Here is a 25087-nt window from a genome sequence, read left to right on the forward strand (position 1 = left end):
AATTATGTTGTAACTTTAATCTGGTTTAACATTGTGTTCTGATTTAAGAAAAGAAAATATTTAATTCCAATCATGTTGTTTTTGTTACCGTATTCATTTCAAGAAGCTGGTTTAGGGAATTGTCAGGGATGAATGGGAGTTCCAATGTCCAGTAAAACTGAACCACCCGCTCCTTAAGAGGAGGGGGTTACACTGGGAGTTGCAGTCCAAAATCTGCAGGAAGGTCAAAGTTGTGCAGCCCTGGGATAGACAATACTGGGCGAGAAGGACTAATAGTCTGATTCAGTAGAAGGCAGCTTTATCCAGCCTTCCTGGGTACAGTTCCACAAGCAAAGAAAAGAGCCTGTTGGTATTCTTCTGAGTTCTCGCATCCTTGCTGCTGTGACAGGCAAAGGATAATAAGGGGCCCTTCTGCACTAACATTATCTGGTAGGTGGCACCTTTCCAGTCACACAACACATGACTAATATCTGTGGAAGTAGCATAATAAGAGGCTGCATCCAGACCAGACCAGCATGGCTAAGCACCACTGAAATTAATGTGTCAAATTAGTCATGACTAACTGTGTTTGGATGCTACTTAATCACCATAATCATATCATCATCAACAGCATCACCACAACAAATTGTTTTAGCACTTGGTATAATGCTCTCAAATATGGCAAAACTGCAATTAAAACTATCTGTTGTTTAAAAATGAATTGAAAAAATCAAACCAAATAAAGGTAATTTCCTCCCCTCAAATACCTTGGCACTGTTGTAAACCGAGCTCAGATATTACCTGGGAGTGAAATTTGCAGTCAGCCAAAGCAGCCAGTCACCACTTACCCAAAGTGCTTCATGGCCAGACCCAGGGAACAAACAGGGGTTGTTGTACATGCACAGGGAATTGTCAAGCATCCTCTAAGGGTATATTTTCCATGTTGCGTAGAAGGATTTTAATCACCAAACTCACATTAACGTTAATGGGAATTGCAATGCACAGCCTGATTTCTGGCCCCTGGGCTGAAAAGGGATCCCTATGTGCATGTCTCTATTCATTCAAAAATTATTACATGTCAGAGATAAGCAATTAATGTGGCTTGGATAGTTTCCTGTGATTTGCGTGAAATTATCCCATTCTGTGACGTTCAGAGCACACACTGTTTGGGGAAAGTTGTTATACCTACCAGAATAATCAAGACCAGCTTCCATTTGTAATAGGCACATGCTGCCCACCTATTCCCCAGTTGAACACAGAGAAACCTCAGTGTTTTTGAAACACCTCTGTGTCCACACAAACAGCCATTGCCCAACTCCCCTATTCCTTACACATTACTGAAGACTCCACTCTGCTGTATACCATATTCATACCTTCTAAAATAGCCTCTCCTGCACTGATTTTAAAAAGGAAAGATGGTGCTTGTTATTTCAACTACAAATATACTCATTAAATTATAAGGTCATTATCTCCACCTCAAGAAAATGAGAGTAATTCTATCCACCCTAAAATCTACATTGCTTGCACAACCATCTTGAAATTTTGTACACATGAACTAGATGACAAAGGCCAAAACCTTATCAAATGTGGTGGAGATCTGTTGGGAAATAATTCAAACAGCTGAGATACAGCTCTTTGAAAATGTCTATGAGGTTTTAGACTGAAGATTGGCCAGCAAAACATACAATGTTCTTCCCCTTATCCAATTAATTGTATCCAAATATGCCTGTTCTAGTAGTTCCTTGTAAATATCTGTATATATATAAAACTGAGATGGTGTTTGTTGAGTTATTTTCCTCTACATAAATATTTTGCTATGAATCCATAACAAACAGGCTAATCAACTAAGGATATACAGTAGATAGCGGATTATGACTGCTATGAGATCTGAAGCAAGAGTTGGGACAGGTAAGTCCTGGCAAATTATGGAGAGTGACTTTCTTTGACAAGGAACATATAGAACTTCTGGCATTTCTATAGTTAAACAAACATTCCCTTCCCCTTCCCTTTATCTTTATGAGTTTTTGTTTTCACTCACCACCCACTTTTTCTGTTTTCTCCTCCATTTCCCCAATATGTCTCCATATTTTGGCAGCCATTTTTGCTGTGCTTTGCTCTTCTTCTCCAGTAAGATATGTAACTAAAGAGAATAGCCAGGACTCTAAAGCACCATCATTCACTTTTTAAAAATCTTTTCCCAACCCTACAGAAATTGAGAATTAAAGCCCAACAGCAAAGATTGGGAGACACAAATGAGAAGGAAGACTTGATTTTAGTTGGCCTTGCCTATGAATAAATTGGCATAGGATTGAGAAAATCAAGGGCTCCCAGGCCAGAATACAGGTTTTCTTTCTCTTCTTTCCTCTGACCCCCACCCAGCCCCTCAGTAAACCCTGGAAGATGTTAGTGCCCAGGAAGTGTTTAGATTTTAGTGGACCTTACTTCTGAGGAAATGGGCATAGGATTTAAACTATGCACTGAGCCTGCTTACAAACTCAGGCTTCACAGAGCCCAAGGTATCACCTTTCAAGCAGCATGTTGATGACTGAGGCTGTAATTCTATGTGCACACTTTCATGGGAGGAAGCTCCAATCGGATTCACTTTCAAATAGTCATGGGAAAAATGGAATCATCTCTGACAAGTAGTTCTGGTAAGAACTAATCCACCTACTTTCACTATCCCTACAACTGGACTAAATGTGGTCCAAATTGATTAGGCAGTTCACACATTAGCCCACATGCCTCAAACATTCACGTATCTGCCACCTTCAATTGGGTTGGATAACATCATCACAAACTATGCCACTGAGGTGTCCTTATGCATCCCTACAATTGTACCAAATTTCATACATACTAGTTCCCACTTGCGCCTGAATCATTCACACATCCTTCATCTTGAATTACATCATCACAATATGCCTTTGAGATATGAATATGATGAATATCTATATACCACTTTTCAACAAAAGTTCCCAAAGCCATTTACATAGTTATCAGTAGATAAAATGGCTCCCTTTCCCCAAAGGGCTCACAATCGAAGAAGAAGAAAAAGAAATAAGATAGACACCAGCAACAGCCACTGGAGGGATGCTGTGGTGTGGATAGATAAGGCCAGTTGCTCTCCCACTGCTCAATAAAGAGAATCAACACTTTAAAAAGGTGCCTCTTTGTTCAGTTAGCAGGGGATGTCCCTAAGTGTCTCTACAACTGTTTTATTAACTGGTTTTAATTGTTTTTATTCTGTTGTAAACTGCCCTGAGCCATTTTGGAAGGGTGGTATATAAATCAATCAATCAAACAAACAAACAAATACTGTACCAAATTTGGTCCAAATTGGTTAGGTGGTACACAAGTTGGCCCACTTGCACCTCAAATGTTCATGCATCTGCCATCTTGAATTGGGGTGGATTTCATCATCACAAACTATGTCTGTAGGTGTCCCCTACGGCTGTAGAAAATTTGGCTCAAATCGGTTAGGCGGTTCACAAGTTAGCCCTCTTTTGTTACAAATGTTTACCATCTTCAAATGTTCAAATGTCTGCCATCCTGAATTGGGTTGGATGACATAATCACAAACTATGCCTTTGATGTGTCCCTACAGCCATAGCAAATTTGGTTGAAATTGGTTAGGCAGTTAACAAATTAGCCCTCTTGTGCTACAAATGTTCATGTTTCTGCCATCTTTAATTGGGGTGTATGATATCATCACAACTATGCCTTTGAGGTGTTCCTTTGTGTCTTTTACTATAACTGTACCAAATTTGGTTTAAATTGGTTAGATGGTCCACAAGTTAGCCCACTTGCACCTCAATGTTCACACATCCGCCATCTTGAATTCGATGGATGACATCATTACAAACTCTATTGAGTTGTCCCTTTGTGTCAGTCACTACAACTGTACCAAATTTGGTTCAAATTGGTTAGGCAGTCCGCAAGTTAGCCCACTTGCACTCATACATTTACACACCTGCTATCTTTAATTGGGGTGGATGGCATCATCACAATATGCTGTTCAGGTGTTCCTATGTTTCCCCACAACTGTACCTAATTTGGTTCATATTGGTCAATGCACTGCAAAGATGATAGGAACACACACAGAGAGAGAGAGAATGCCAGATGATCTCATAATCTTATTTTCCTTAAGGAAAGTAGGCTAGAAAATGAATAAAAAGGAATAATAAAACATATTTTAAGAAGTGTGGGTGAGAAACAGTAGTTTGATTTTTTTTTTTAAAAAAAATCCTATTAAAAGGTTTAGGGGAAAATACTGTACTCATAAAGTTCTGAAATTATCCACAACACCATAGAGGGGGTGGTATATATATCTAAGGAGCTTATCATATAGTCCTTACAAAAAACTTCCAGTGGGCTATCAAAGGACCACATAAGGACAATCAATGTGTGCTCCAAGAAGGCATATATTCCATGCTGTTCATACATGCACTTCATATTCCATGCTCTTCATAAAGGATGCCAAAAGCCACTCCCCTCTTACTTTGTATACAGTATAGCAAGAAACAATTAGTAACCTTTCAATGGTTTAAAGGAGAGAAATGCATGCTGCCTGTGCTCAGAGGCTGGGTTCCCTGACAACTTTTTAGAATGCAGTTTTTCTTTCCTTTCTTTTGGTGCTGTTTAAAGACATCAGTAAGTGGCAGCCTCTTTGTACCTTGTCCCTCATGGTGTCTAATGAAGAGAAATGCACTCTCTGTGTCTTCAGAGGCTGTGCCCTGTATTGACAACTTTAAAAATGTACTGTGTTGTGGACAGCAGGGAAAGACAGACATCAATGTGTGATTAGACACGCTATAACTCTGTTTTTTAAAAAACAACAACAACAACAACACGGGCACATCAGCATGTGAGCGATGCGTTTTATTGCTGCTTTCCTCATACATACAAGGGAATCTTAATTAGATTTAATGAAATGTTTATTCAGCAACAACTCCATTTTCTCCTTCTCCTCCCTTTTTGCTCTTGACTCCTCTGCCACACTCTCTACAGGACTCCCCTTGAGACAAATGTCCAAACAAACAAATAGCAAAAGATTACTGGAAAGAATACAAGACAGTACTGATCTATCTACACTGCTGCAGACTCACAGTGAACTTCTGGCAGTCTTGCATTCTTTCACAAGAGCAAAAACAATTTGGATTGGGCACCCACACTTCGGAAGCACATTACTTGATTGTCAGCGACATTTTTCCTAACTAACTAGAGCTTCTGGAGTATGGGTGCACTTACTCAAAGAAAGACTGCAGGCTCTGCGAACCTGCAGCAGCACAGGTGGATTGGCATTGTCCATGTTATGCTGTGCTGAATGTTGTACCATAAACTTAGCAACTTAATAGTAGTACTACTATGGTGAGGCTGTTCTCATGCACAGCCTAACCCATGCAAGGATGCCCAGCCTGGGTTAGGCTGTGAATGAGAACTGCTAGAATGGGTCCCAATCCTGTCAGGGCAGCACAACCTAGCCTGGCTTTTTTGTCTGGCTCCTAGTCAGGATTCAGGGGAAGAGCACTCCCTTAACCCAGGCTTCCTGCTCTTCAAGCTGTATTCAGCTCAAGGAGGCACCGAGAAGGGCGCCTAGAGCGCCCGTCCCCTGGGGGAATCCCCCAATGCGCCTGGTGCACAGTGGACTGTGGGATACCCAGAGGCATTGTGGATACATTGTGGGATACCCGCATTGACTCGGCTCTCTGAGAATGGATCGTGGAGGACAGCGCTCTCAGCAACATTTGCTGATCGTCGGGGGGGGGGGGGGTGGAGGTGAGTGAAGCAAAGCCTTCCTCCCAGCCAGCTGTGTGAACAACCTCTATGAATATTTATATAACATTTTTCAACAAAAGTGCTCAAAGTGGTTTACATAGTTTGATAAACAAAGAAAATGACTCACCATCCCAAAAGGTCTCTCAGTCTAAAAGGAAATATAGACACCACTAACAAGCAGGGGCAGAGCCACCATTGGGTGAAGGGGTTCAAAGAACCCAGGCTGCCACCCCTCAGAGGCCACGCCTCGCACTCAGCGTCTGACATCAGACATGTGTGTGTGGGGCGGGGGGGTGATTTTGCTGGCCACACTGCAAATGCAGCGCGGGCCAATTTTGCTCCCAAATGTGGCCGTGTGTACTCATTTGGGAGTTAGAGCAGCCAACACTGCATTCACAGTACAGCCGGAGCGGCTCTCCCTGCCTTAAAAGGCAGGGAGAATCACTCCGGCCATGCTGAGAATGGCCGACTGAGCTCCCAAATGGGGCTGCGTGGCCCCTTTTGGGAGCAAAACCATGTGGTTTCACGATTCAAGAAATCTTTTTTCTTGAAAAGATTCAAGAAATCTTTTTTCTTGAAAACTGTTTATGCCTGTTGACATTTATAACTATATGCAATGCTCCTTGCATTTGTCCTCCGAACTCAATTTATAGCTTTACTTCATTAAAAAACAACAACACGCAACCCCCCCCCCCTTTTGGTTTAAATGAGAGTTTAGGTGCTTGCAATTTTCACTTATCCTTTTAAAAGTGTGGAAACCTCAAGCTGAGGTGGTTACTTCAAATTCCATCCCATGTATCTTGTAAAGACTGTATACATTCTCATATATATTCTTACTTTACAAATTAGGTCCCACATGCTAATTGAACTAATTGTTCCAAAATCAGTCTGGCATTCATTGCTTATCCTTCAGCCAAAGGTTTTATCAGCATTTGGAAGAATTGCAGGGATTTTTTAATCAAGTCTGATTCCCCTAAGCACATAAGAGAAATTCCTTTCAAATCTGATTCCTGAACTTTCAGACAGAGAAGATTCCATAGCTATCATCATTATAATTTGCTAGCTGATCTGTAGATACAGTAATGGCATCTCTGAGCAAAGCAAACTGAATGAACTACTCTGACTGAAAATGAAGAGACAGAAGAAAACACTGAAGAAGAAAACAGCAGCAGCAGGCCAAACCTTAAGCCAAATAAGTGGGGGTGGGGGAGCATGGCCCACATTTTCATGGATCACACCACAAGCACCCTGAATCATGTTTGCTGTTTGCTGGGAGAGGATGAGTCAGCATATCCCAACCCAACCAGACAGTGCTCCCATCTTCTTCTCTATTGGAAAGCAAGGAAATCCAATTACACACCATGCATAAAATCAGGAAGAGTTACAACCTGGCAAACTTTCCTTCCTCCTCCATTCAGAGAAGAGCCAAGACAGCCCTTGCATTGCCATCAGCCTGAACGGGAGGGATGGCGGGATAAAGGTTTGCTGGCAGAGTGATAAGTGAAGCTGCTGCACCTGCTCATTTTTAGCCTAGACACATCCCTCCCCAGCCCAATGTCCAGCTGAAAGACCAAGGCAAAGCACACGTGCATGGAACCTAATGTATAAGGCCAGCATAATATGAAAGATTGTACAAAGTCTCTACTGTTTATGATGCACAGAAGTTAAGGTGACTACCTTAACTTGCAATTCCAGTGCTTTTTAGAACATGAATGAAAACTGTAAGCAACTCTCATCTTAAAACAAAAGCTTAAAACATTTTGGTTGTCTACAATATGTTAGCAACAGTTCACAATGAATATCAGCAGCAACAGTGGGAGAAGTGGCAACAGTGTGCTATATGATGCCTTAGCAATGGATACACATGTATTTACAAGCATTTGCATTCAAACCACACAAGATACATCTGCAGGCATTAAAAAAACAATAAAAGAGAGTGATAAGGTAGATTTGCAGCATCAGCTAAACACTGAACATTTTTTGTCACTTGGGGAAGTAAGGGTATTTATTCCAATACTCTTATTTAAATGGTACTTAAAGGTCATTATTAAGAAGTTATAATAGCATTAGCAGAAAAAAAAATCGTTGTATTTAAAATGATGGATTTAAGTGTATAACAAAAATTTTAAACACTGTATACACCAGTTGCTTGTTCCATTAGTGAATGATAAAGAATGAACTTATAATAGCACTAGCGGGGGGGCGGGGACCTTTGAATGTATTTAAAATGATGGATTTAAGTTTATATCAAAAAATTTAAACACTGTATACACCAGTTGCTTATTCCATTAGTGAATGATAAAGAATGAACTTAAAGGTCATTATTAAGAAGTTAGAATAGCATTAGCAGGGGAAAAAACTTTGAATGTGTTTAAAATGATGGATTTATGTTTATATCAAAAAATTTAAAAACTGTATACACCAGTTGCTTGCTCCATTAGTGGACGATAAATAATTTAATAAATGCTTTTAGCAGAGCTGCAAACTTGAATGGCTTTAAACAATAGATTAATCATATCATAGTCTTTATTTTAGTCTTTGACCAGCACAGCAGCGAAACAGACAAAAATGGTGCATACAATCTACACCTATGAAATAAAAGTCTCTGTAAAATTACTTAATGTAGTAAGTAGAAGATGCTAAAAGTTAACACTATGAAGATAAAACTATATATAAAGCTTAACAGAACAGAACTTTATTACGGTCGTAGACCAATATACAAGAAATACAAACAATGCATTATGTAAATAAAATTTTAAGAGAAAAATATAAAGGTTAATCAACAGTAATAACAGAATGACACTGCTTATAAAGGTAGTGAATCACCAAAATTATGTAATTAGTACAGAGCGGTGTTAAATCTCATAGAATATAAGTTCTTAATGAGCTCTGAATGAATTTTGCTAGCATTGAGGCAGAACCTAGCCACATTATAAGACCTAGAATCATTCTAATCTGCGAAGAGGAAATTCAGGTCAAAGGAATCAATACAGCCTGGATATGAGCTAATATCTAAGGAGATGAGCTTATCACAATAATAGTGGCCGTACAAGAGTACATGAGCTGTTGTTTCAATCTCACCAGAGCCACAGGGGCAAAAATGCTCTCCATATGGAGTTCTTTAGTATCTCCCTTCCAGCACAGCTGTGCACAAGGCATTGCATTGGGCCAAAGTCAGGGCTCTGCAGTACTTTGGGGCTGTTAGCTGGTTCAAATAGTTGGCCGGGGTAAAACTCAGAATTTGATTGCCCAAAAAGACACCAACCAGAATAGAGCCCTGATCAATTTGGCACTCCATATCATACATTCTTTCCCTTATTTTGAGTCTGGCATTTTCATAGCCCAGGGTTAGCAGAGCAGTGGGGGTGAAACCATAATAATATAGCCTTTCCTCCACGTCTTTTCCCCACCTTGAGTGGTATATATCCTTTCACACCAATGGAGCTAAACCAATGGGATGGAAAATCAGCTTAAGCCAGAATTCAAAAATAATAATCCAAGTCCTTGCCTCTACAGCTGTAGTTGGGGCGATTTTAATCAGGAAGGTTGCATCTGGGTCCCTGAAACTGAAAGTTAAAGCCACACATTACTTTAAGTATGTCCTTTCGACCACACAAGGTCGAAAGCAAAGTGGATGAACTTGATTATGACAGCAATCAATACAGCACTGAGAGATCTTAAAGGCCAAGTTGAATAGCAATAGCAATAGCAATAGCAATAGCACTTACATTTATATACCACTCTATAGCCAGAGCTCTCTAAGCGGTTTACAATGATTTAGCATATTGCCCCCAACATTCTGGGTACTCATTTTCCCGACCTCGGAAGGATGGAAGGCTGAGTCAACCTTGAGCCCCTGGTCAGGATTGAACTTGTAACCTTCTGGTCTGAAGACAGATCATCCTGGAGAAAATCTATCTATGTGGTTGCTGACTTGACAGCACTTAATCAATCAATCAATGGTTGGTTGGTTAGTTGCTTGCTTGTTAGATAGTTTTGCAACAAGTTGTTTCCATGCCTTAAAGCTGTGTTCTATAAATCAGGCTTTCTACAAAGGACTGAAAGTACTGAAATGAACTGATATCTTGGCGAAAATGTTCTCATATCAACAATCAGGCTGCACTGTCATTAACTGTGTGCATGTGTAGATTAATTCACGGTCTCATGATCATGAACCTTTTAGTTGCTATTAATGCATCTCATGCATTGGGATTAAATCCGTCATATACTGTGACAACTCTATGTAACATGGAGAAGAAAATTATGGCCACTTGCAATGCAGCTGTTCCCAGCTGTTGAGACCAACAATTTGCTTGGGTCATGGTCAACCAAGTTGAGCTTAGATTGCTAGTATTTCCTCTCCATAAATAACTGTTCCCAGTGAATATGTAGGTGCTACCAACTTATTTACTGTGTCTGTTCCTGTGCTACTGCAAAGCAGCAGAAGAAATGGAAGGCTGGAACCTGTCAGAGAAGGGAGTACAGCCTGGTGGCACATGGTGATGCATTTTTAACAGATCTCCTTCTTGCACCCTGACCCCAATGAAAGACAAGACATGTGTAATGGAGTAAACTAAGGGCACACTTCATTAACAATCTTACAGATTGTTTCTTGGTCCTACCCAACAGTGAAAATTAGGGGTGTGCATGAAATGAATTTTGTGTTCCTTTCTGAGCTCAGAACAGAGCACAAAATTGATGTATTGTTCCATCAGAACAACCAGGAGAGCTTGTTGTTCTGATGGAATGACCCCATTCAGAATGGAATGTTACAGGGCAGTTTTGGATTCCAAAATGGCACTCTTCTGGCCTCTGCGCATGCGCAGCCATCATTTTGGAATCCAACATGGCACTTTTCTGGCCTCTGCACATGAGAGACAAGAGGAATTAGAGAGGCAAGTGCAGCAAGAAATGAATGAGATGAATGTAAACAAAATGGTAATGTTCGTCACTTATCAGCACAAAGTCCCAGTTGTTCAAAGCTCTTTAGACACAGATTGCAGGGGAAATACCGGAAGCAGAGGGAGGAGCAGGGAGAGAGGAGTGGATGGTGCTTTCCATTTGCAAACCCTTTTCTCTTGTGTCACCTCACAGAGTTCCCACCACCCTGCATACACGTTTCCACAACAAACTCTTTCAGCTTCTAAGAGGACTTGTCATGACAAAACATTGTTGTTTGTGAAGGGAACATCATTATATGGTAACCACCATCTGGGAATAGAACTCATTTGTTAGTAGCTACAAGAATGATAAAGAGTAAGACAAAACAGGTGTCATTGCAGGTGAGCAAGACGGAAGTGCTCATTGTGGGGGCTCAGAATCTGAGGGGTGAATTAGATCTTCCTGTGCTGGATGGGGGTACACTCCCCCAGAAGGAGCAGGTGCACAGCTTGGGAGCACTCCTGGACCCAGGCCTCCTCCTAGTATCTCAAGTGGAGGCCATGGCAAGGAGTGCTTTCTATCAGCTTTGGCTGATTCGACAGCTGCACCCATTCCTTGAAGAGGATGACCTCAAAATAGTGGTGCATCAGCTGGTAACCTCCCGGCTTGACTATTGCAATGCACTCTACGTGAGGCTGCCCTTGTACGTAGTCCGGAAACTTCAGTTAGCTCAGAATGCGGCAGCCAGATTGGTCTCTGGGGCAGCCCGGAGAGACCATATTAAGCCTGTTTTGAAAAAGTTACACTGGCTGCCAATATGTTTCCAGGCAAAATACAAAGTGTTGGTTATTACCTTTAAAGTCCTGAATGGCTTGGGCCCAAGATATCTTAGAGAGCACCTTCTTTTACATGATCCCCACCACACGTTAAGGTCATCTGAGGAGTTCCATCTCCAGTTACCACCAGTTTGTTTGGTGGCAACTTAGAGGCGGGCCTTCTCTGTAGCTGCTCCCAGGCTGTGGAATGCACTCCCGGCAGAAATTCTTAATCTTAATTCCTTACTGTCCTTCAAGAGATCCCTTAAAACCCGTCTGTTTGGCCTGGCCTTTCAGGGTTTTCAATTTGTTTTAACTGTTTTAATGTTTGCCCAGGTTCTCCAGGGTTTTTAGCTGTTTGAATGTTTTATTCTGTTTTTATAGTATTGATTTTAATTGTTAACTGGTTTTGTTTTTATTCTGTTGTAAACCGCCCTGAGCCATTTTGGAAGGGCGGTATATAAATCAAATAAATAAATAAATAAATAAATAATAACCATAAGCAAGGCTTTGGTTCTTTGTATTTCACAAAAGAGTTCATTGATAAGCATTCTTATGGGCCAGTTTAATGGGCCATTTATAACTTAAATCTCATTGATTTCAAAAAGACATGCAGTCCAACCCTATATTTTGAAATGTCCCATTTATTCTCATGGAATCTTCTTCTAAGTAAGGGTGGATAGGATTGCTGCAGTAGAACCAATTTAAATGAGACATTGGGTGCAGCTCCCATCTCGGCTATGGACTGTTCAAGTATGAATGCTGCATACAGAGAGGCTGTTATATGGATTAAGAAACTTTTAAACACACGTGAGGCCCATGTTTACTTGAAGCAAGTTTCACTGAATTCAATGGGACTTACTACCTAGTAAGATTCCAGTAGATCTGGCCATATAGGGGTGATAAAAGCTGAACCTGCTGAAATTCCTGCACCTCTGCAACAATGAAAGATACAGGAAACACACTATCTTCTCCTTTGCATCCAGTCACTGCAGATTCTCCAGCTCATGCATCTACCACTTCTCCTGAGCACTACAAATTCCTATCACAAAATGCAGTCTGTGAAAGGGAAAGGAGAGCCAACCAGAACATAATATAAACTGAGTTGGGGGGAAAATTAGCAGCATGAAAATTTCCTGGAGACAATTATGTTGCCAGAACAGCTCTATTTCGAGGTTGCACAGAAAGCACACCTCTATGCAATTGGAATTGTGGGCTCACAGTCTCTATTTTAGATGCTTCAGTTCATGGGACCATGAACATTTCACCTGCCCATATCTGGCAAAGACTCACAGCTGGTCACTTGACATGAGCAAAACATGGGGCAATGCACTCTGAGGTCATAATAGCTAAGACTGCAAGGGGCTATCCCCAGCTTCTCTATTTATCTCAAGAGAAGGCAATCAGCCAGTAAGTACACCTAACTCAAAAGTACACCTCAAGGGAACAGAAAACTCCCCCTTTGCAAGAAAGAGAGTATTGCCAGCACTCTTTGCAACAATCCAGATAAGAGCAACATTTCCCAATGTGCCATCAACAGCTGAATTGGCTGTCAACAACCAGGGTGGAGGCAGCCCATTAAAATCTAAAAACATATATCTTTGTACCTGGAATGGCATCTCCAAGATAAACCTTAACCCTAGCTATTCACATCTACATGTACACTTCCATTAGCCATTCTTGCCTTTTGTTTGGCAAATCACACCCAAGACTTCCTAGTTCATGTAACTATGAACTTAATTGTTCTACCTGGGTTTCTGCCCCCACCCCAAGGGAGGGAGCATGGCTTGAGAATTGCCTCCGGGCATGTTTTTGAGTATATGTAGCCCTGGCCAAGCCACATGGCCTTGGAATGTGTATGGATCTTTACCCTGCTGGTTCTCAAGCATGCGAGTGGTAGCCCTACACTCTTAGCCTTCTCCCCCCCCCACCGCCTTTCTGCCTTTTTCCTACCTGCAAGTGCACTGAATGTACCACCGGACTAAAGATAGGTAAAACTAACCTCTTGCCTCTTTTAAGTCTCCTGATTCCCCTTCTCTGCTTTCCCTTCCCACTTTCAAGCACTTTCCAAAGCAAACCTCTAGCCAGGCTTTGGTCAAAGCACCATAGCCAAGCCAATTGTTTCATAATTGGGACTTTAAGCTAAATTATCACCAGCTATATTCTTGCCTAGAATAATAGTTAGGAGTTATTGTCTTACCTAATCAAACTTCCTGTACCCTTTTCTATCCTTAATAAAACTTTTGTATTGCACCTTTGCCTGCTCATCATTTCCTAAATGCAAAACTTCCACAAATTGCTACTGAAGACAAACTCCCCCTTCTAGCCAAGCTAATTCCCCACGTTAAGCCAAATGGATAGTTGGAGTATCCAGCCAGCACTCCGGGGCAATTCTGTTAACAATTGTGACATAACATTTTTTTAAACTGTTTTGACATCAGCTTTGTCCATATTCTCCAATATGGGGAGCCATTTTGGTGATGTTATGCCCTTTCATAATGATACAGTAAGAATTTCTACTACTTGCAGATGTCCTGGTTATTATCTTTACTTTTCCAGGACAATAAGCAGTTTTAAAGCCTTCACTGAATAGGTACAAGTAACAACAATAAAATGAGCTCATCTAAATCTTAGCCCTAGCAACAAGATGTATAATTGCCAGTGTGGGTTCAGGGGCATACACAGAGATCCACATAAAGCTACAGAAATCCACAAAGAATACAGCCACACAGACAGCTAAGCAGAAAGCTCAGAGATAACAGAGACTTTGAAAACAGCACATTTTTCTCCTGGGTTTTACTGGAGAGTTTTGGAGAGAGGGGTTTTTATTTTTTGAATCTTTTGACATGGACTATAACTTGCTTGAAACATGTCTGTGATGCTTTTCAATGCTTTTCAAATGCTCTTCAATCTAATTGTTGCAATCCTATCTGAACTAATGTGCCTTGACATCACTGTGCCAATCTGGGTTTTGTTTTTTTATGTTTTGCCAATAAAAAGAAAACATAGGGAGAAAAGTCCTCCTTTTTTCATTACTTGTCTGAATAATCCTGCCCTCTCCCCACAAAGGCCACCATACATGACAGGATGAGCCCTAGGAAACTCACCCCGCTTTCTCCATAATCTCATAGGCTTTGCTGCTCAGCAAAAAACATGAAACCATGACTTATAAAAACATTATTTAATGGTTTTGGAATGATTTATGAGTGTGGAGAAAGATTTGGGATTTGGTCTAGAGCAGGGCTGCTCAACTTTGGCCCTCCTGCAGATGTTGGCCTACAATTCCCATAATCCCTGGCTATTGGCCACTGTGGCAGGGGATTATGGGAGTTGTCGTTCATAAACAGCTAGGGGGCCTAAGTTGAGCAGGCTTGGTCTAGAGAGGCCTGGGTTCAAACCACCACTCAGCTCCACAGCTTAATGGGTAGCTTCCCTAAGAATGCCTGCCTGACCTAACACTGAGGATTTCAGAGGTCAGGCAAAACCCACAGTATTTAAAGAGGGCCTTTGCGGTTAATGGACTCTGCATTCTCTTTGTATGGGTTACTCTGCCAGTGTTTATTGTTGGCATTTACATTTCTGAAAATATATATATTTTCATACAATTTATCAAGGTACTATTTAGAGAAAATATAGATCTTTATCTAACCAAACCAGTGCAATTCAGAAAAATAAAAAGAACAAGCACTGACCAACAAACATGGCTTGCTCCTGGATCTTACCTAAAATATGCTTTGTGTGGCAAGAAACACAATAGAACCCTGATATGTGTGCTTCTGCTAGTGGCACTCAACCTGGGCAGTTTTTGGAGTGCCTTCATCATGGAAATATTATTTGCTTTGAGTTAGCCCTTTTCCTTCCTTTTAGGACCACTGAAGGAATACTAAAACTTAGCAAAACATAGAACTGGTTGAGTGTTCAAAACATTTCACATGCATTAGCTCAGTTATCCTTACAACAACCTTGTAAGGCAGATCACAATTATTATCCTCCTATTGGTCAAACAGAGAGAATAATGGCTTATCCAAGGTTTCCCAGTGAGCATGTGACTGAGGTGAGACATCTGAACCAGAAATTCACACATCATTGCCACGTTGTGCTAGTTTTCAAGAAAAGAAAAGAGCTGGCCATTCCTTTCCCAACAACTCTCTTTTATTTCCTTTTTGAGATGGTTCTGTCATTACCTGTTCATTTTCTCTCCCTCTCCTGGGATGAAGCCTGAAAAACTTGAACCCAAGATGAACACATCTTTGCCCTCTAACATATACTTGGTCAATGCTTGACAATCACTCTGCATTTTCAGTCCAAAGAGCAAACGACCCATTACACACATATATACTCAAAGCCCCAATGTTGTTTTTCCTTAAACAAATTAAACTTTGAAAGGGGCACTATTTTGAAAGGACAGATGTTGGAAGTACCTAGCCCTTGCCCCACCAACTGTTAATTGCTTCAGCTCACCCCCGCAAAAGCTCCCCCGTGGGATTCCAGAGGTGTGTTTCTTGCAATGTCATATGTGCTAAGTCTTCCCTCGAGGCATCCAGTGCGGCTCCCCTCCTTGTCCCATGGGATTTAATTTACAGATTGATTTCTGCTGAAAACAAAGCCATTGATAATTAAAAAGTGTTTTCCGATACTGCATGATGAACATTCACTGATGGCTCTTCGTTAGCTTTCTTTTCCTATCACTGAGTGGAAAACAAAAGAGAGAAACCTTTCCTACATCTTCTCTGCTAACAGAGGCTGCTGGCATTAATGATCCCTGCTGCTTCCAAAACAATAGGCAAAATAAATTGAAAACAAAATGTGGTTTAAATAAATAGTTTTTTAAAAATGGGGTGGAACAGCATTCAGTCTCTCTTCTCCCAAGATCTTGTGTGAGGGTTTCCCAGATTCTTGCTTCTGATTGTCACTTCCATTCTGCCAAGGCCTGATTGCTCTGACCTTCCCTACCCCCTGGCCTTTCTCTCTTCTACTCATCCATCTATTGAATTAGCATTTCTCAGTATATGAATGCTTCCAAAATTTCCTCTGAGATTCACCCCAAATTTTGGAGTTCCAAATTACTTGCTCTTGTTTCCAGTGGAGAACTGATATATTAGGAATCCTCAGCTCTTCTGTCTTTCTTTTATTTCAAATTTTTATATAGAGAATTGTCCAGTTTTTGCTATTTGCCTTGCCTATAGTTCATTCATGTGTTTTTCCCATGACACACAGAAATTGCACCTGCACATTGCTTTGTTTCAGTGTTTTCTTGATCCTGATGGGAGTTTATGTAGGATTGCATCAGGACTGACTTTTTTATAGTATCTTATCAATACACTGGGAATGTATTATAATACATTGTATTATACACATGGTAATGTATATACACTGGTAATGAAGAGAGAGGGAAAGATTCAAATGAACTGAAAGTTGTTGGCAATCTGTCCATACTCCAATTCCAGAATTAATTTTAGAAATTCTTCTAGATAAACCAGAATTCAGGGGTAGCAGAACACTAGATAGAGCAAACTCATGGACCAATAATCTCCCAAGTCTTCCCCCACAGTATCTCTGCTTGCCCACATAGTTCATCCTGTACCCTCTAGGCCAGGGCTAGGTAACCTTGGCTCTCCAGGTGTTACTAAACTACAAATCCCATAATCCCCACCCACAATAAATTGCATTTGGGAGTGATGGGAGTTGTAGTTCAGCAACACCTGGACAGCCAAGGTTGCCTACCCATGCACTAGGCCCTATCAAAATAGAAGCAGTGGCCATAAAAAATTCCATAATATGAAAGGTTCTGCTTCAAATTAAAGAACCTATAGAACAACTGATACCAGACATTTTTCCTATCACTTAGCAGCCACTTCTGGAATACACAGAACAAAGGAATGCTAACAAAATTCTTCCAAGCCAGTCTTGGAAATAAATTTGGCTCATTAAAGCCCACATCAAATTATAGGTGAATTTGATATGCCTCTAGATTCTTCTCCAGCTCAGATTAACATGTAGGTGGAGAAGAATTGCTGGATTTCCTCACAAAGTATATTGCAGCAAAACTCCATGGCCCTATTACATTAAAGAGGAGTGAATTTGACTGCTGGAACAAAAAGGAAGGGTGCAAGGTCATTCCTCCATGGAAAAGGAAAGGAAAAGGAAACATTGTGCCATCGAGTCAACATTGACTCCTGGCGACCACAGAGCCATGTGGTTTTCTTAGTAGAATACATGAGTGGTTTGCCATTGCTTTTTCCCCATGCAGTATGAGATGGTGCCTTTGCCGTTGCCACTGAATTGAGCATCCACCTCCAGCACCTTCCTATATCGTTGCTGCCCAATATAGGTGACTACAATTATCTTTACTAAGCACAGTCTGGTAAGCATACCAGTGGGGATTCGGACAGCCTCTTGCTCCCTAGGCAAGCTGCTTCCCCGCTGCGCCACCTCCCCAATTCTTGATCTTCATCCCTACAAGGTAGAATTAATTCAAATGTATTAATGTAGTGAATGTCATGAGCTCTACTAGATTACATTGGGGGCAAACTGGTCTCTCTTTTTTTTTTAAAGGACTGCCTCCTGGAAAACTCGGGTTGGAGGAAAAAGTTGACTCACTGTAGGGGACCCGTGGATTCTGAATGCCTTCCATGTGAGTTGTCTTTCCTTTCCTCATTCTGCTTTTCACAGTGCACCCCTTTAGAGCAAGCCTCAGAGTTAAGCAGCGGAGAACAACTCCCCTTTTTATTTGAGCTTTATTTGAAGGGCTGCATCCTGAAAAATATTTGGGGAAGGAGAGGAAAGGCAGTGGCCCATACTCAAGGGGATGCTCAGAGTCAGAGGGGCAATGTATGGGGCATTGTCTTTCTCTCCTGTTTCCAGGGTGTAGTCCTTCAAAAAAGAGCCTCTTAACTAAGCAAGGCAAACATTTCTCCCTTGCTTTGCCAGGTGGCTGCTCTTTTGGAACAGAGTGTTTCGAGCATTTGGGGGGAAATAATTCATTTCTCAGTCTATGTGAAGCAATCATCTCTAAGACAAAAGGGAAATTCTCTCTCTCTCTCTCTCTCTCTCTCTCTCTCTCATATAAACAGTCATATTTACATAATATAGCATCTGTAACACACACACACACACACACACACTTAAATGGCAGCTCTGAGCACTCTTCAGCAGCTGTTTTGCTGGGGTCCAGCATCTTTGTTTAGCTATAATACAGTGTGTAATTCCCCACTATGACATTACTAGATGTGATGGGGAAGGGTGCATTGCAAGTAAACAAAGATGGTAGGCTTCAGAAAAATGGCTACTGAAGAGCCCTCCAGGCCACTGTTGTTGCTAAGTTAAGCCTCCTCAAGAGTTTCATCTGAAGTAGCATGCATTATCCTTCCCTGGTGTTCTGTAAAAAAATAGTAGTTGCCAGTGGATTTGGAAATGTATTACAACCTTCTTGAAACACTGCAGAGATTTCCCCTTATTGTATTCAGCTGAGAGTTTGGTGATGAAAATGGGAAGGGCATCTCCAATCAGTTCTAGTTTAATCCCATTTCAGTTGGGACTGGAATTTCAATTCTCTCTCCAAAAACATTCCAATTATTTAGAGTTTCACTTCTTAAGGTAAAAATGGTACAAAACATTCTACCAAAGTCTGGCCATATGGAGACTTCTTGCCTCTGTTTTCATTTCAATAAATGTGCTGATAATTGGAGGGAGGGACTTCTGATAAATGCAGCAAGGTTACATAAGAGCAGCTCTGACCTTAGCAATGAAATATAAGCTGATGCCTTGACTGAAGCAATCACAGGACACTTCACCACTTTCTTTGCCAGGGATGGAATGTGTCACTTTCTGACTGAAAGATGTTCGGGGGGTGGGGGTGGCCTTGGGGTGTATGTGTGCTATATTTCTTGTCACAGTCTCTATGAACTAAGTTCTAAGATTATTTATCTTTGGAAGATGAAGAGATAAGACTTCTTAAAAATCTACTTTCATCTCCTAAATGCTCTGTCACTTTTGATATGTGTTTCACAACAGGCTGTAAGGCAATCTTTTTTGATTGAGTGCCAAAATGCATCTCAAATAACTTCCCTATTATACCCTTGTCTTACACTATAATGATGGGATACAGAAGAGCATCCATTTGTGGTTATTAAAGAGCAGTGCAATTGAAGTTTAAGTTAACTACTGACAGTCCATGTAGAGCAGGAGCAGAGACTATGACCCACTAGTTAAAGTACTGACCAGTTTCCCATGGATCACAAAGCACCTCCCAATTGCTGGGACCCTTTGAATGAATATGGATTAGGTGGGTCTTAGACTGATACAACAATGTACTTCTTAAATTCTTAAGTAAAGCAAAGCAAAACCTTTATTACAGTAAATAACCAAAAAGATACAATGCATACATCTTCAGTACTATCTAATTTGTGTTAACTGATCCTGAATAGGAGTGTGTGAACCAGTTTGAGCTCGGACCAGGTTCTAGTTGAACTGGCCCAGTTTGACCGGTTCAAGCTCAAACTAGACCAGCCCTCCCAAAAGTGGGGCTGGTCCAAGTTTGAGCTGAACCAGGCCCAGTTCAACCAGTTCTAGTGCTTGCAAAGCGGAATCTGGTAAGGTGAGAGGTTATCACAGTAGCCACAGATTGGCACCAACATCTCTCCCCTCCTCACATATGTTAATGTCCCTACCCCTGAAAAAAGTGAAGGGGTTGCCCCCTCCCCCCATCTCTCAAATTGAAGCTGGAAGTTCTCATAGAATGGTCAGCTCAGTCATAATAAATAATACAAGTAGGATAATGTTAAACGTTTACTAAACATGAGTTTAAAAGCACAGGAAAGCTTGGTGAGAATTTCTGAAGCCACTGGTTCAATCTTCTGAATTGCAACAACATCGATGTTCAGATGCCAGTAACAAGCACATGAGCAGGTTGCGGGGGGGGGGGGATGCAGTTTCCCCATTGTGTGTGAATTTACAAAACTGTGATTTGTCCCAGTTGTGGATTTGGAACAGGATCTGAAGCAACTTGGTTGTGTGTGTGTGTGTGTGTGTGTGTGTGTGTGTGTGTATAAACTAACTACAGTTCCACCTCCTAATGCACACAAAGGACGAGGAGGACAAGGAGAAGAAGATGGGAAAGGGCATATGAGTCTGAGGCTTGTCATGGCTCACTGAGACATGGTTTAAATGATAACATTATCTGAGTACAGTTTGGAATATGAATCCAGGCAGATTCATATAAAGCATCGTGTACCTCTATACCAAGTAAGCAGTAAAACTCCAAAAGTAGTTCTTCAGCCCAGATTAAAACTTGAGCCAGAGAGGAGCTTAAGCTCTCCCTCAGTTCCTGCTATCCACTCTCCTTATCTCATACACATATTTCATTCTTTTCACATAGGGAAAAGACAGGTATCTTCTTTGTTTCCCCTGTTACATTTGAACAACAAAAGGTAACTATGGGGAAAAGTACTTGAGGGGGGAGTCCGGTAGTGGGTGAAGGGGTGGGTGAGAAGTGTGGCATGCTCTGGGGGTTGGAGGAGGAATTACACCCTATCACACTCCCATTGACATCACTGGGGGCGTGACAGGGTTCAAAATAACCTCAGATTTTTTATTTTATTTTTTAAGCAAATGATTTTCTGAATTTGGAAAGGATCATTCAATTTTTTGAGTCCAGCTCCAAACCTTTGCCCAACACTAGTCTAAACCTAGTTCACAGTGGTGTGGTAAAAAGTGTACGTTGGGAGCTGTACCACTTCACACGGCAGAGCTCACATAATTGGATGCTCCATCCAAATCATTTCTTGCAATAGAAAACTAGATGCCACGGAGATAGGTACTAGCCTAGACTTCTCACTGACATGCTACTTTTATATGTACAAATAATCTTTTTTTCTGTATGAAGAAGTATTCAATTATGTGAGCCCTCCTCCCATCTGCAGTTTAAAGTGGTACAGCCCACACACAGGATTACCACTTCAGGGACTGGGCCATAGACTTCTACATGTTTGGGTAGTTAGATCAATTATGTTTATTTTGAAATCCCTATCCAAAAGAGGAAAAGACAATTATTTTTAAAAGCAGGGGTATTTTAGAATGGCTTCTTAAGAATCATTAAAAGAATGGAGCTTCATATCAAGTGTCCTGTATATGGATCCTTCTCCTTGATGGAATTCTTGACATTTAGATACATTCAGCCAACAAATGGAATTACAGGATGAACTGAGGTGTGGCTCTGAGGTTAATAGACCAAAGAGTTAGACATACAGCACACTAAAACAGGTCCAAAGAGGTTAATGAAGCTGGAGTGCTTACCCCGCAAGGTTAACAATGATCACAGATTAAGTTCCCTTTCAGCTCAGAGTTTCTACTGCCTCTCCTGAGAAGGCTAGGAAGCACTGAAAATCCCTCATCGACTGCACTGCTGCTAACCTCAGTAGATGTGCACAAAGGAAATCTTAAAAGTAACACTTGCATTCTTTTTTTAATCAATAGCAAAATTATATTCTCTACCCATTTGAAGACAGACTTTGTCCTTATTTTTGGCCCAGACAAGGATTGCAACCTGGAGATGCTGCATTTCTCTTCAAGAATTCTAAGCTGGAGGGAGCTCTTGTGGCTATGTCTTCACATGCTTTTTTTTGTCATCCATCCATTCACTCACCTACTCTCCTCCCCACCTGAGGTAACAAGCAGGGCTGCAATTTTACACCACAATGGACAGGGCAGTATAACGGACAAAAGGACCAATGAAGAAGCAGAATAGGAGACTCCACTTCTGCACTGGAGCTTTTAAAGGAAAAACAATATCTAGATTTTAACCTGGCAACCTTAATCCAGACATGGGGTCACTCAAGGTATTTGATGAACTTGGTAAAATAGGCGGAAGGGCAGAACAGTGATGGCAGGAGCAGGCAAGTGGGATGGCACCCTCAGTGGCAGAGTCTGCTGCCCTCCTTGTGCCTACCGCCTGAAATAACTGCCCTGCCAGCCCTGCTCAAATCTCTCCCTCCACCATGAGCCTAACAGTTCCAGTGAATATATTTATCTTACATATGGTTTCACATTTAGAAAGCTCTCAGTGCTCTTCCATCCAACCACATGATGCATTGTGAGAACAACAGGACAATAATCTGAGCACCTCTGTGCTTAATCTGAACTCTTTATTAACTGCAAAACTCTCCAGCAAGATCCAAGGAAAACATTTATTCTGCCAGGAATCAGTTTTTGCTGGCGGGGTGGCAGTGGGGGGGACAACACCAAAAGACACAAGGGCCTCTTAACTAATGATACTAGAGCATCACCTGCTTCCATATCACTGAGCTTTAGGCTTGGTAGAAGGACTGGAATAGAGGCAACTCTCTCACATAACACCAGTCCCCACTTATTCAGTCATCTTCCAGTCTTCTAATTCTAGGTATATTTCCATCTCTTGGTTCAGATAGTTGTAAGTACTTCATTGCTACGTTCTTCCTTTCTTCCCCACCACCACCACCCTGGCAACATAATATCTGTATACTGTCCCAAATTCCAGCTTTAGTTATCAGATCCTATGAATCTGCCATCATGATTAGGCCCTGGGTATTTAAGAGAGTGTCTTCTTCACTACGAGCCCCATCACCCATTGAGGTCATCTGAGGAGGTCTGTCTCCAGTTACCGCCAACTCATTTGGTGGCTACACAGAGACGGGCCTTCTCAGTTGCTGCCCCGAGATTGTGGAATGCACTTCCTGCTGAGATACGATCCTCCCAGTCCTCATCTCTGGCAATTAAAAACAAACAAACAAACATCTGAAAACCCATCTTTTCGCCCAAGCTTTCTCAGCTTTTTAAAAGTGTCTGTTTTCATTTTGTGGTTGATTTTAAACTGTTGATTTGTTTTAACTTTTATGTGTGTTTTAATTGTTTTATATTAACCACCCAGAGATGAAAGTTTGGGTGGTATATAAGTTTGATGAATAAATAAATAAATAATGATTAGACTAGAAAAAACCATCACAGTACAAAACTGATCTTACAATACTACAGCTCACCAGAGGGCCATATGTCCCTGAGTGTGAATCTCTACAGACAAGCAAGTCTCCAGGTTGGAGACACTGAACACTTATTAAAGCTGGAAAAATAAAAGAGGTATCAGTTTCCATGGTGCATACATTCACTGCTTTTGTTGCATTGTCATCTCTGGTTAAACAGTTTGGGCAGGGTTTTGAAGCCCTATAGAATACTTCAAAGCAGAGACAAGAAGGAAATGGATGCACGCACTATGGGCAACAACACCTTACTACCTCCATTCTAGCTTATGATATAAACTATTATATGTCTCCAACCTATAACTCCTTGGAGCCAAAAGATAGAGATCCCAAGTGTGGGACATTGAGTAGCAGCTGAGGGGAATGGGGTTGGGGCCATGCCCTTATCAGAGCAAGATGCAAGGCAGGAGTTGTGATGCTGGGTGGATCTTTCTGGTACAGGTATATCCTGCATGTATGTGTGACACAGACATCAGCAGACCATGCAAGGCACTGCTGGCTATTCAGCACCCATTAGGGCTGTACAGTTGTCTTGGTCCAACAGACATGTTTGGCCAACTTGCCCTCTTTGGAGGATTGTTTGAGGGAGTCTGGCAGCAACAGCGGGGAACCTTCAACAGTTGGAGCTATCAGCTCCCCCTGCTGCCATCTCCTCCATGGGGACTCCAAATTCACCACCCCTGCTGTCCTCTTCTCTTTCTCCTTACCTTTTACTGGGTGTGGGAAAGGGACAAGGCTGCACATGGCTTTATCTCCACCTTGGAGAGAGCACTAAACTGCCTTCCTGGCTGAGACTTGATTTTATAAGCGACCGTTTTTTCTTTAGTTCACCTTCTTGGTCCTTGATTGGCTCAGGTAATTCCAGAAACAGCTGGACTACTCAGGTACCTAGTAGGACAGCTTCCCTTCTAAGACCCTAAGTGGACCTCAGGGATCCTACTCAAGGTCCCACATGCCTCATTGCATGCATAGCCAGGCTCAAAAGCAAAATGGATCTCCAGACAACCAATTTGCTACCTTACCTTTAAAGCAAGACAGATTAAAGCCATAAAGTAAGCCAGCTGCAACAGCCATTCAGCTGGGTCAACTGGGGAAAACAAAAACAACAACAAAGAAGTTTGATCAAATGTCAACCTGCCTGAACCTTCTTTGGCCCAGTCTCTGAAGTAACAGATAAATGTTTTCAACTCTGCATAACTAAGTTACTTCTCATTGGATGACAAGTCTCCTAATATGTTAAATAAAGAAACCATAATCAGGGCCTGAAGAGATATGGTCAGGATCAGAGCAGATCACTTTTGATCCAGCACAATGGATCAGTTATCTATTATGTTTTCTCTGTGAGACAATGTAAAATCTAAACCCATGACATTCCTGTCACATCTTTACTCTCTTCTATATTAATATTTCAGATTTCTGTCTGTCTAAACTGTGAGTCCCAAGATCAAACCCTGACATCAGGGCACTTTCCAGACTAGCTGCTCAACAGCAGCAAAATGCCTCTGTTCAGGCAAGTCTCATGCGAAACATAAACAGCAGGGGGAGCAGTCTTGCGGAAACTAACCCCCCGAAAAAACAGCAACTTTCTTATTCCAGATAGACAACGTCCTAGCTCTATATCACAGTGTTTAA

At 41.4% G+C, this 25087-nt stretch overlaps 1 protein-coding gene across 1 annotated transcript in view; it reads right to left on the reverse strand.

The window, feature by feature from the left end:
- The window catches only part of ANO2 (anoctamin 2), a 277547-nt gene that overhangs the window by 248927 nt on the left and 3533 nt on the right, over window positions 1-25087 (reverse strand). The window lies entirely within an intron of this gene.

Source organism: Hemicordylus capensis, chromosome 5, assembly GCF_027244095.1.
Source record: "Hemicordylus capensis ecotype Gifberg chromosome 5, rHemCap1.1.pri, whole genome shotgun sequence".
NCBI lineage: Eukaryota > Metazoa > Chordata > Lepidosauria > Squamata > Cordylidae > Hemicordylus > Hemicordylus capensis.